Genomic DNA, 12,288 nt, shown 5'->3' on the forward strand with positions numbered 1-12,288 from the left:
TTTCACACAATACGGAGCCTTGGGTAATGATTACACTGGCCTGCTGGAGCCCAGTCTTTGAAGGGCAGAGGCGCTAAGATGAAGGGCCCCCAGGCTGGTTTATCAGCATCAGAGGTACCCTAATTACACCAATCCAGGTAATCAAAACCCCAGCCCTACCCTGCCCCTCATTTCCCTTATTATGGCAATTGCTCTGTTTACCCTAGCCCTGTGAGTGGCAGGGGGTCAGATCATCCCAGAGTGCTCCTAGGATGGAGTCTAGGCACTTACCCAGGTGGTAAAGCAACATTTATCTCACTCTTCATCTGCTTAACAAAGTTGAGCAATCAGTGGCCTTTTTGAAGGCTCCAGTGGCTTCTGTGAACTCCAAAATCCAGAGGCAGCCCTGATAGAACTGCCCCTGAAAGGAGCAGGTTTGCCAGGGGAGGTCAGCCAGAGGGAACAGGGGCTGGGGCTTGCATGGTAAACATCCTTGTGCAACAGGTCCACAGACAGATACTTGTGAAGCAACTATATGTGCTGAGTGCTCTTCTTATGGGGTGAGCAGGAGACTTTTGTTTTAAGCTACATTGTATGGTCATAACCAGGGAGTTCTTTTGGATAGCCAATTCTCTTTGGTTGATTAACTTGGAGGATGTATTGTGGAAAGCAGTTTGCCTTTTCTCAGCCTGCTCCTTCTGTAACTGGCAGCATGTCAGAGTAAAGGTGGTAGCGGTAAACACACACACAACTTTACTGGCATATTACATGGCAGTCACATGCTTGAATGCTAATGCCTACAGATTGGTGGCTTTCCTGGCATTCTAGGCCCTCATGCTTCCATAGCCATATGGGATTCACATCCATGTAGAAATCATCAGCGGGATCTTCATCTTAAACTCCAAGAAAGCACTATTAGAGCTAACTAGACCCACTCATTTGTGCCAAGCCATATAGTACTAGAAGGGCTGGCTGCATGCTAAGGAGTGTCACAACCTGACTGCCCTGCAAGTTGGAAACACAAATATCTCTTTATGCGAGCAGCCCTGTCCTCTCTTCTTCATGTGAGTCTCTGAACAAAGGTTAGCCTGTATTCTTTGGCTGGGATTCCAGATTTCTCCTCTTACGAGCACAATGAAAAGATCTCTTCTTAGCCCAGTGGTCTTATTTATTTTCTCCAGTCAAGACAAGACATATCACCAGTTATTATCAGGGGTGATAAAATGACACTTCAGCAAGGTCAAACAGATGGCAGATGCCCATAGTGTTAATTTTTTCAGAGTTAGGGAAATACAAGCATCTGTTCTTTGAGATGGAAGGACATGTGTATTTAAAAGCCTCCTGGATGTACCCCATTCTAGAACTGCCTCTTCACAGACTGCTGCATCATTTGGGTAGATCTGTGGTGGTCTGAGAAACCCCATGGCAGTACAGTAATAATAGAGCTTACAATAATAAATTTCTTTTATAGTGTTAGTTTAAAAATAGCTTTTCTAATAGTTTTCAAAAGTAGTTCTAAAAACTCTCTGGTCTATCAAAGTTGCATTGAACCTGCCTCTACTTACCAGGTAACTTCCCTGGCCAGGGCATTTCCTGCCCCAAAGTTTCCAGAAATAGGAGTCAAATACTGTAGAAGGGGATACTAGTTGTATATGGAATAGTTATATATAGTTAGTTAGCAGATACTTTTTTATTTTATATTTTTACTTTATTATGGTAAGTGATTCTGGCTTTCCATTTTAATATAAAATTTCCTTTTAAAAAGCACAGATGGTATGTAAATTTGGCAAATACCTTAAAGGTGAAATGACGGAAGCGAAGAAAACCCAGGTCTTTGAAAATACAAATAATTCCCACCTCTGCAAATAGATCCAGCCCCCAGCCCCCAAATGAAAATTTCAGTGCTATCTGAATAAAGAGGAATAAAAAGAAAAATAGGAGGCTTTCCCTTTGCCTTGCCCTAGTGGGTCTTGCGCCCTCGGCATGAGGGTCAGTTCTCATGGTGTGGCTGAGCTACTTGTGCAGGTGCCCTTAGAAGTCCCACCACATTCTCCTCCGAGCCTCGTCAGGATTCCCTCGCAGGATTCCCGTGCCAGACTCCGGGAGGCGCTGGGTAAAGGAATTGCTGCTTCCATGAAGGAAGCCCCTCCTTTTGGCTGCACCCCTCACCTCGCAGCTTCTGTGGCTGATGGAGCCAACAGCGAGAAGCCCGGGGGTGGGGAGGGGTGGGGTGGGGTGCGGTGGGGGTGGGGAGCAGTAGGCTCTAGCAGGCCCTTGGCTGTCTTACAGTCCAGGCTTTCCAGACATGGCCTAGACTCCCATCCTGGACCCAGTCACAGTCAGTCTCTGTTCCTCTGAGGATATCTTCTGAGGATAAAATCAGAAGATATCATGAGTTTGTGTTGTGTGAGGATTAAATAAAATAATCCATGTGAGACACAGTGCCTGGCACATAGCAAGCCCCAATAAATGTCTTGTAATTTTTTAATAGCCTCTGTGTAGGCCCAATACGTGGAGACGGAGAGGATCCTTGACAATGAAAAATGACACATTCATGTTGTCTGGAAAACAGAATTAAACTTTTGGGATCAACAATAAGTGCATATATATGGTTATATCTTGAATTTGAAAAACAATCCTTTTGATGGTTATACAATTCTATCGTTTCTTGTATAAATAAACTGTCAGACTAATACCTTACTTACATTTGAACACGTTTTCTGTTTTCAAAGTGTTTTCATTTGTACTCACAAAAACCCTGAGAAACTGTCAGGGTAGATATTGATAATCCTGTTTTATAGATAAGGAAGCTGAGATGAGAGTTTAAGAGAGCTGCTTTAGATCAGCTGGTGCAGCCGAGGCTGATGGCTGCTCACCCAGCTTGTCTTCTCTCCTTACTTAGTAACAGGACGCCTCTATAATTTGGATAGCAGTATGTCTCGCTATAAAAGAACATTCTCAGCCCCCTTTGCTGACAGGACTGGCCAGTGTAAGCAGAAGGTATGGGATGAGGCTTCCAAGAAAGCCCTTTATAGGAGGCCTATTCACCTAGCAGGTGCATGTGTCAGTTTTCATCTAAACCCAGAGGTTTATATTGCCAGTTCTATTGTTAGTTTTAAAACAGCACTCTGGGGAATCTGCACTCCAGGGGATGGTGAGTGCATTGGGAGGGCCCTGGTCAGGAGTCCACTCTCCAAAAGTGGCTGAAGACCACCACCTCAGCTTCAACTAGAGGATCTGTTCATTAGCATAAGGGATGCTAGAAAGGATTTTCATTGATGACATGAGGAATGGTCAGAAATACTGTAAAGGTATCTCTCCCCTTGCATTAATGTGGTGTTAGAGTGAGCCCCCAGGCCTAATCTCCTTTGGAGAGGGAGTTTTGTTGAGTTCTGTGCCCTGACCCATACTCTTGGATTTAGCCACTGGGGCAACTGGGAGTTTGCCTGATCCCACTGCTGGAGTATTTATTGTCACTTCTATCTACTCGAGTGAACTCTTCATCAGAAGTTTGTCAGCTGCTACGTCTCTCAGCTCATGCAAACAGGTGATATGGTATTTTTGTGTCTGCTTGTTAGTAAATGTTTGTATATGTTGCAGAATTCTGAATGAGACCTGCCTTCATTTTCACACCCTGCTTTGCAGTGAGTTAGTCAGGGAAGGGAACTATAGCTTACACACCTCTAATCGCTGGGGAACTATGAAAACAGAACCTGATAACTTGGAACAGTCAAATTGATGTAGGTCTGTTGTCAACCACTGGGTATGGTTGCTTGGATCAGAGGTAGATACTGGCCCAAGCAGTGCCAATCAGGATCTTTCCTGCAAATTTGGAATTGAGACTGAAAAATACTATGCTCAGTCTGTTTATTGCCAAAGCTGGGGTAATGTGAATCTGGGAGTGGTGGAGAGGCCATGTGGATAGACAGAGAACAGAGATCTGCTGAGAGAAAAGGAGGAGGCACACATGCACAGAGGCAGGGGTAAGAGGCCATGTGGCCCCAGAAAAAGAGAGGACATGAGAGAGCACACATCTGCAGGGCTGCTTCCTCTATTTGTGGCCTCTAGTTCTGGGTGTCAGTTTCTTGGGCATATTTGACTGATCTTCCTGCCTCTGGGGTTCCACAATATATCCATGTATTCTTAAAAATTACTCCTGGTTATTGCTTAAGTGAGTTTGAAGTTGTTTCTGTTACTTTAAAGAAACCAAGGCAATCCACCTTCACACTGAGATGTGTAAATACCTTCAAAAATGTTTGTGTGTCTATAGACTCCATTAATATCCATTCCTTCCAACCCCATTAAAATACGTCTTGATATCACACACGTATTGCACTCACATGCTCAGTTTAACTACCAGATTGTAATTTCCCACATTCCTAAATGTCTTATCAGCACCTTTATTTCTCAGACTTCATAAATTGTACCATTTTCTAGGTTTTAAGCTGACTGAATAGAAAAAATATTGGTATACTTTCTTTGAGGTGATTTCCCTCTCTTTTAGCTAAATCAAATTCAAGGAAAAGTTTGCACCAAATTTCACAGGCACTGCTCTTGGGCTGATTTCACTCCTTTATCACACAAAATGTCAAAAAAGAGTCACATGTTAAGAATGATTCTGTTCATTTAGTCCTTCATTCAGTAGACATTTCCTCACTGTGCACCATGTGGTATGCTCTGTGTCAGATGCTGTGAATCCAGGGGTGAGTGAGATTCAGTCCCTGTGTTAATCATACCTTTGGAGGTTTCTTGAATCTAAAGTGCCACCCTCCTTCCTCAGTTACATTTTCTGGTTTCCCAGTTTTCCCGTGCAGCCCTCATATCACTCTTACAGGTTCCGTGCTTCCAGGTTCTCACTCTTTCTTACTCTTTCTTTCTAGAAGTTTTAAAATTTTTTTTTTTTTTTTTTTTTTGGTCTATCTAGAGTCAGGAAATGATAGCACTCTCTTACTTAGGATTCTTTCCCCAAACACACCACCCATCAGAAAGTGGTGTTACCTTGAACAGACTAGACACAGTTTCACCTTGGACTCTTCACCCTGGCTCTTCTCTCTGCGAGGAAAGTTCTAGCCCAGGTATCTTCATGGCTCATTCTCTCAACCCCTTCAAGGCTTTGCTCAAATGTCCACTTCTTCTGGGGCCTACCCCTCTCCTGGGTCATCTCTAAAATTAGGGGATTGGACTAGACAATCTCTTGCGGTTCCTGAGGGTGGTGGTGTGGGATGTGCTGCATCCTGCTATGTTCTGAGGCCAGCAGCAGTATCGAGGCATCGCAATCCCTCACTGAGGCTGATGTCCATAGATGAAATGATGCATGAAATCTTATTTAGGCAAAACACTGCAGGAAAATATTTCACTTCTTTGAATAGTTATTGACTTAAAATGCACCAGGAAGCATGGGCCATTTCAGATTGGAAACTGGGTTGATCATCTAAATAAAGATAAGGCAAGGGCAGAAGGTGAGCAAGAATCTCTCCTCATGGTTATGGACTTTAGTTTTTTTTCATTCTGTATCCCTGAAGATAACCGGGCAGAACTCTTTTCTTTCCTTTTTTTGGTAAGTCTTTTTATGCACCTCCCTCATCACTGCACTTAACTTTTAAAACTAAAGAATTGACCTTTAATAGAAAATCTGGATTTCACCTGGAAGATGGAACATAATCAGGGAAGAATCAGGTCACAGGGCACCAGACCAGTAACTTCCTAGAGCATCAGAGCAGCCTTCTTGAAAAGAGGAGGTGCTGTGTACCTACCCTACTTGGTTATGAAGAATTCTATCTTAATGCAGTTGATGAATTAATTTAATTCTGTGTTAATGATGACAATTTACAAAAAAATTACTATGTAGAAGCCCTCCCCTATCCTCAATTTTTAAATGAGGAAATGAGGCACAGGAAGGTAGATCTGTTCACCCAAAGCCTCCAGGCCTGGCAGGTGCACGAGTGGAAACTTCCAGCTTCATAAGCCTAAGAAACCCCAATGGACTACATGGACTACAGGCAGGCAGATGTCTGCGGAACAAATGTGAAATCTAAACAGTGGGAAAGGACTTTTGGTTAAACACGGCAGACTGAAGCCACACTCTTCCAAGACTCACTAAAAATTCCAGTAGAGGAATAAAAAAGGTATAAACACAAAAGCATATTCATAGGGAGAGGAGCTACACAGATTTTGAAGTGGCTTCAGTTTTGGAAGATGGAAAGCAAGAGAGCTGGTGACTGACTTAGCCAAGCAGAGGAGGCTGAAACCCAAATTCCTGCAGAGGGGCATTTCAAGGAGTGAACTGGCTTCACGCCCCCCTCAACTCCCCATCCCCCAAACAAACAAACAAAAAACAGAAAGGCTTGCATCCTGTGGCACCAGGTCCTGCAGGAGGCAGGGATGAGTTGAGGAGCCAAATAGGTGGATTGCTTGGAAGTCTAGGCTCAGACCCCCAGATGGGTCCTCCCCCACCCATGTAACCAGGCAATTTCACTCCTTCCCATTCCTCTGCCACCAGCTTGCTGGAGGTATTTCCTCCAGAGATGTTGAACCAAAGACTTGGACTCAGTGAAATGAGGCAAAGGGGAGGGCAGGAGTGAAGTCTGGGGCTGATAGGAAGAAGAGAGTGGGTCAGCCCACTTAATGATGCTTTCCCTTCAATGAGATTCACCAGCTGACAAGCCCTGCCCTCATGCATCCAGGCAAATCAGCCAATTAGATTTTTGGACCTCAGTCTTAAATCTGAATAGTCATCTGGGAACACCTGACTCTGGAGGAACATGAAAGAAAGAGATCAGAATCATTCAAGCAGAAAAAAAGATTTAGAAGGCAACAGAAACAATGCAGGGAGCATAATAAAATTCTGCAAACCCACACTCAAAAAATTTAATATTCTTAAGGTGATAAGAGAGGGTGCTGCATCCACTAATCAGAAACTGGATGCTTTAATTCAAGAACAATCAAAGAACAAGAAAGAAGAACTCTTAGAAACTAAAAATAAAAAAGCTTAAAAAAAATTAGATGATTTGGAAGATAAAGTGGGGGAAGTACCCTAGAAAGATGAATAAAAAGAGAGAGATAGCCAATAGGAAAGAAAGGATAAGAAAATTAAAGGATTCAGCCAGGAGGCCCAACATGCACTTAATAGGAATTCCAGAAAGAGAGCAGATGGAGGTGAAAGAACTGGCAAAGAAGTAACATCAGAAAATTTCCCTGTGAATTTGAAAAGACCCATGCCAGGTCATACCACTTTGGCATTTTAGAAACTGAATAAAGAGAATACCATAAACATGTCCACAGAGGGGGAAAAAAAAACAGGTTCTGTGCAAAGAAATAGGATTTGTAATGGCATAGGGCTTTTCAGTAGCAACTCTGATGCCAGAAGACAAAGGAAGTAAAATTAGAGTTCACTCTGGCCTCAGATATGAACAATATCTAATAATATAAAACACAAACAGTTGATTCAACCAAAAATAAAAATTTATCTACATTGAGAGGATGAGGGGGTGGGTGGATGGGGGCAAAATATGGAGAGGGGTATAAGAGTCTTCTAGTCTAATAAATGTCAATAATTGGTAACCCAAATGGATAAATCAATAGCAACATAAGCATATTATTTAGAAACTTGGAGCAAAGTATATCTATATCTCAACTAAAAGACAGTGTTTTTTCTTTTTTTCTTTTTTTCTTTTTTTTAAGAGACAAGTCAAGGAGGGGAGCAGGAGACTGTCTTTTTCATTATAAGACTTTTATTATTAGACCTTCTAAATTACATGCTTGTACTGTATAATAAAACCCAGAGCAGGACCCTGAATAGGTTCTATTTCCATTTTTCAATTCCCTGATCTGATTGCTTTGCCTTCTCCAAGGAGGCGGCCTGACCCTGGCTATCTCCTGACCCCTTCATTGTTAGGGGATCTCTCTGGGTTCCCTTGCTTGGGGGTTCAGGGACTTGTCTCACAGAACAATGTGGTTACATAATGTGAGGGAAAAATAAGTCTCCAATATGTCTTTGTGCAGATGAAATACATGAACATTGTTCTTTGTTTGCATGGTGCTATTTACACAAGGCTCCTTTCCCTCTGGTGTTTATTTCTTGGCAGGGCTTGTGAGGGGACTGGACTCAGGTGGTGAGTAATGAGTCCTGTTGTCCCCCTCCCTCGGCCACTACACCCTGAGCTCCAAATCCCACAGCCACTTTATTATTAGCAGGTCTCCTGTCCAAGGGGGTAAAGCCAGCGTGGCCACTTGTTTGTAAGAATATGGTTTTTTAACCCTGACATTAACGTAAATTTGGGTTTGTAAAAATCAATGCAGGGCAATTATATCACGATGAACTGAAATTTAGAGGTTAAATGCAATGGAGATAAGTCCTTGTTCTCCACAGTTGTTTTCTTTGAGTTACGCTCTGAGGGCCCCCAATTTAGATTTTAATAGGCTGACCCCATTGGAAGTGCTACAGCTCAGGGAAAAGAAATAATTAAAATAGCTGCTGTAGATCCTTATCTCTTTGAGGTTTGTGCTCTCACACCATGGTATCCTTCTATATATAAATCACAAATTCCTGGAGTGCCTCACGAAAGGGGCAGCTTCCTTGGACCTTTGATTTGCTGGGGAGGGCTGTAGAACAGCAGCGAGTGCCACTTCAGGGAGCAGAGGAGGATGCTGACAGTAGTTGCTGACAAAGATCAGTGACCCTCCAGAGCAAACAGTGAGCCCGCGAACCTCTGCGGCCCAGGGAGGGTCTCTCCTGCCCGGCCTAGTGCTCCCTCCCCTCTACCTCAGGTTTCCTGCCCCTGGGTGCTTCCTCTCTTCCCCCTTCCAGGCTTGAGGTCCATTTTCATCTCAGCAGGGGAAAGAGCCCGCACCAGCGCTCCAGGATGCACCCAGAAACGGCTCCCTCTCCTCTCCACTCCCTTTTCCACCCTCTGGCTGTCTGTGTCTGTCTCTGTCTCTCTTTTTCTAATAAGATCTGATAAGAGTTTCAGCCAAGAGCTGGATCTTTTTGGCACAATAGATGTGTGCCTGTATGGGTTGGGTAAAAGTAGGGGAGATGGGGGTATTTAGATTCCCTAAATTTGTTTTATTCACAGTCTTCCTGGTGATTTAAGGAGAATACACCAGGAGTGTCCTTGGATAAGATCCTAGCTGAGTTTAATGAACTGCACCAGTCTAGCTCAGCCTTAAACTAGGGTGTGTGGTTGTTGAGCTTCTGGTCAAAGCCCCATTTATCTGACTAGACCACTCATTAACATTTGAAAAGCAAATTCGTGCCTTGGTTATGGTTCTACTTTTCTGATTTTGAGAGGCTTGTCCAGGCCCCGATTTTCTCTTACAGAAGATTCCTTTCATGGCTGTGTTTTTGCACCTGCCATTGAAATCAATCACTTTCATCTCTTGTACAACAACTATCTAGAAGACTCTAGAAAATGCTGGCATTTCTGTGATGTTTACCGCAAGCAAAAGGTTGATGCTTTCAGCAGCTGCCCAAACAGGAGGTTGTGGGGTAGGTTTCAACCTAACTATCCTGAATTAAGGATCGCTGTCTCTGCCTGGGGATTTCAAGTCTTCTCAGCAGTTAACAGCTTCCGATGTCAGGGAAGGCATTTTACTGGTCCCCTTCTACATAGCTAAGTTTGCTTCCTTAAGACAAAAGGGGAACACAAGGTACCATTTTCTTTCCTAAGAGAAAAGGAACCATTCAGTTTGCAGTTTGGGTATAATGTTGTGGTCTTTAAAAGTAATCTTATGCAATTTTATGTTGCATTTCTTAGTATTAACTACAGAATGCAATCATTTGATTGTTCCCTACTTTATGCAAGGAAGCCAAAGAGAAATTTAACTCCATTCAGTTCCTTCAAGTGTTTCTTAAACATAATTGGCAACAGGATTATCTGAAGAACCTGACACAAACTCAGAATGCCCCTAGGCATTCTGATTTTATAGTACCACATTTTGAGAACCCCTGATCCTTAGACGTTAAAATGGCCAGAACAGGGCAGTGTTTTAAGGCTCATAAGCTATGACTTCTCATTTTACAGAGGGAAGAGATGTTCAGAAACCCAGAGATCTTGCAGGCTTCTACAGCTCACATAGCTCACACACCTTTCTGGAGGGAGAATCTGGCCCAGATCCTCGTCTGGGCTCTCAGAGGGCCCTGCCGTTGTCCAGCAGCCTGGACTATCCTGTGACACCATTTATTTCTTGCTCTCTCCTCTTCCAGCCTCACCAGTTCCTGTGTCCTCCCTTGTCTCTGCTCTTACTCCAGCCAGAGTCCTTAACTGGGTCCTTCATTCTCTCTGATTTTATCCTCCATGGCCCTGTCCCCTTTACCTTCCTTCCTTCCCTTCTACAAAGTTACACAGCACCAAAGTGATGGAATTAACCCTGGGCAGCCCCCTTTCCTCTACTTGGTGAAGTCCTAGTCATCCTTCAAGACATACTCTGACTTTCATGCTCTTCTAATCCTTCCGAGGCCCCATCAAATTGAGTTACTTTATCCTGTCCCTTAAATTTTTATATAAAAATGGTATTTATGTAGAGAGCACTCATTACACTTATTAATTAATTTTGTCGGCTTGCTTGCCTCTTTTACTAAAATGTGAGCTCCTGGAGAGCAGGCACCCTGTCTTTACAGATCTTTGTATCCCCTGTGCCTACCAAATCTGGTTGACTATTGTGAACAACACTGCCCCAAAATGTAGTGGCCCAAAACAACAATTACTAATTTGCTCATAAATCTATGACTTGGGCAGGGCTCAGTAGGGACAGCTTGTCTCTGCTTAATGCAGTGTCAGCTGGGTGGCTCCACTGGGGCTGGAATATCTCCTTCCAATATAGTGCACTCATATGGCTGGCAGGTTGGTGTGAATTGTCTGTTCCTCTCTACATGGACTTCTTCACAGGAAGGATTGACTTGCTCAGAGAATGGTGTCTGGGCTTCAGAAGCAAACATCCAGGAGAGCCAGGAAGAAGTTGTATTGTTTTTTGTGATCTAACCTTGGACGTCGGTAGCATCCCTTCTGCTGTGGGTCACAGGTCCACCTGGATTCCAGGGCAGGGAATATAGGTCCCACCTCTCAATAGGAGGAGTGTCAGTGTCAAATTTTAAGAAGAGTATGTGGGATGAGATATATTGTTGTGGTCATTTTTGGAAAATACAATTTGCCATACTAGCACAGGGTCTAGGACTCAATAAAGGATTGATGAACGAAGAAATATATGAATAAATAAATGGCTAAATGAAGACAAGATCCCAAACCTTTGCAGCACTAGAAATAGCAGTGACACCTACAGTATTCTAATTCATTTTAGGTCTCTTGAATTCTCCCTTTCAGGTAAATATTTATAACTTTCTCAATTGTTTTGGATGTAGAGAAGCTTTCATATATTGGGTAAGAAAATTGATTCAGAGAGTCTCAAGATACAATTTTTTTCTGAACTTCAAATTCTCATGCTGAGATACAGGGTGTCTAGGACACAGGGATGGGAGGAAGAGTATTTTTAACTCTTTTTTCCCTTTGTACCCTTTGGCTTTTGCACCACATACAAACCATGTGCACATATCTGTTTTTAAAGGCTTAGATAGTACAATAACATTTAAAATTAAAATTTATCATAGTGTGTGCTCTCAGGCATTGGGGACTTCTAAGTTAATAAACCAAGCCCTCAATCTTGAGGCTGGCCCTTATGAATCCTATATCTGTAATGGTGAAGCTAAGCCTACTTATAAACACACCTAAGAGTCACTCCCAGAGAACAACTTTTGTTGCTCAGATGTGGCCTCTCTCTCTAAAACAAACTCTGCAAATAAACTCATTAGCCTTCTCCCTATCCCTACGTGGGAAATGACTTTCAGGGGTGTAAGTCCCCCTGACAATGTGGGACATGACTCCCAGGGATGAGCCTGGCCCTGGCATTGTGGGATTGACAATGCCTTCTTGACCAAAAGGGGGGAAAGAAATGTAACAAAATAAGGTTTCAGTGGCTAAAAGATTTCAAATAGAGTCTAGAAGTCATTCTGGAGATCACTCTTATGCAGGCTTCAGCCAGGTATTGCGAATTGCCATGGTATGCCAGGCCCCAACCAACAATATTCCTGAAAATCATAAAGAAAACCCCGGGCTCTATCTAAGACTCTATGAAAATTTTACTTATTAAGTTTATTTTTCAGAGACTTAAAATCTCCAGATTATTCCCATGCCAGATAAGCCCTGAAATTTAGAGGTACCAGTCTCTCCCAGAACATCAACCAATTGCATTCCCCTTCCCCTTTTCAACATGAAGAAGTTTAATCGACACCGCTTTTCAACATGAAGAAGTTAGAAT

At 43.0% G+C, this 12,288-nt stretch overlaps 1 pseudogene; it reads left to right on the forward strand.

Moving 5' to 3' along the window:
- The first annotated feature begins 1,962 nt into the window (after positions 1–1,962).
- Positions 1,963–12,288, forward strand: part of LOC119543748 — a 41,003-nt pseudogene continuing 30,677 nt past the window's right edge.

Source organism: Choloepus didactylus, chromosome 9 (assembly GCF_015220235.1).
Source record: "Choloepus didactylus isolate mChoDid1 chromosome 9, mChoDid1.pri, whole genome shotgun sequence".
In the NCBI taxonomy this organism is placed as follows: Eukaryota; Metazoa; Chordata; class Mammalia; order Pilosa; family Megalonychidae; genus Choloepus; species Choloepus didactylus.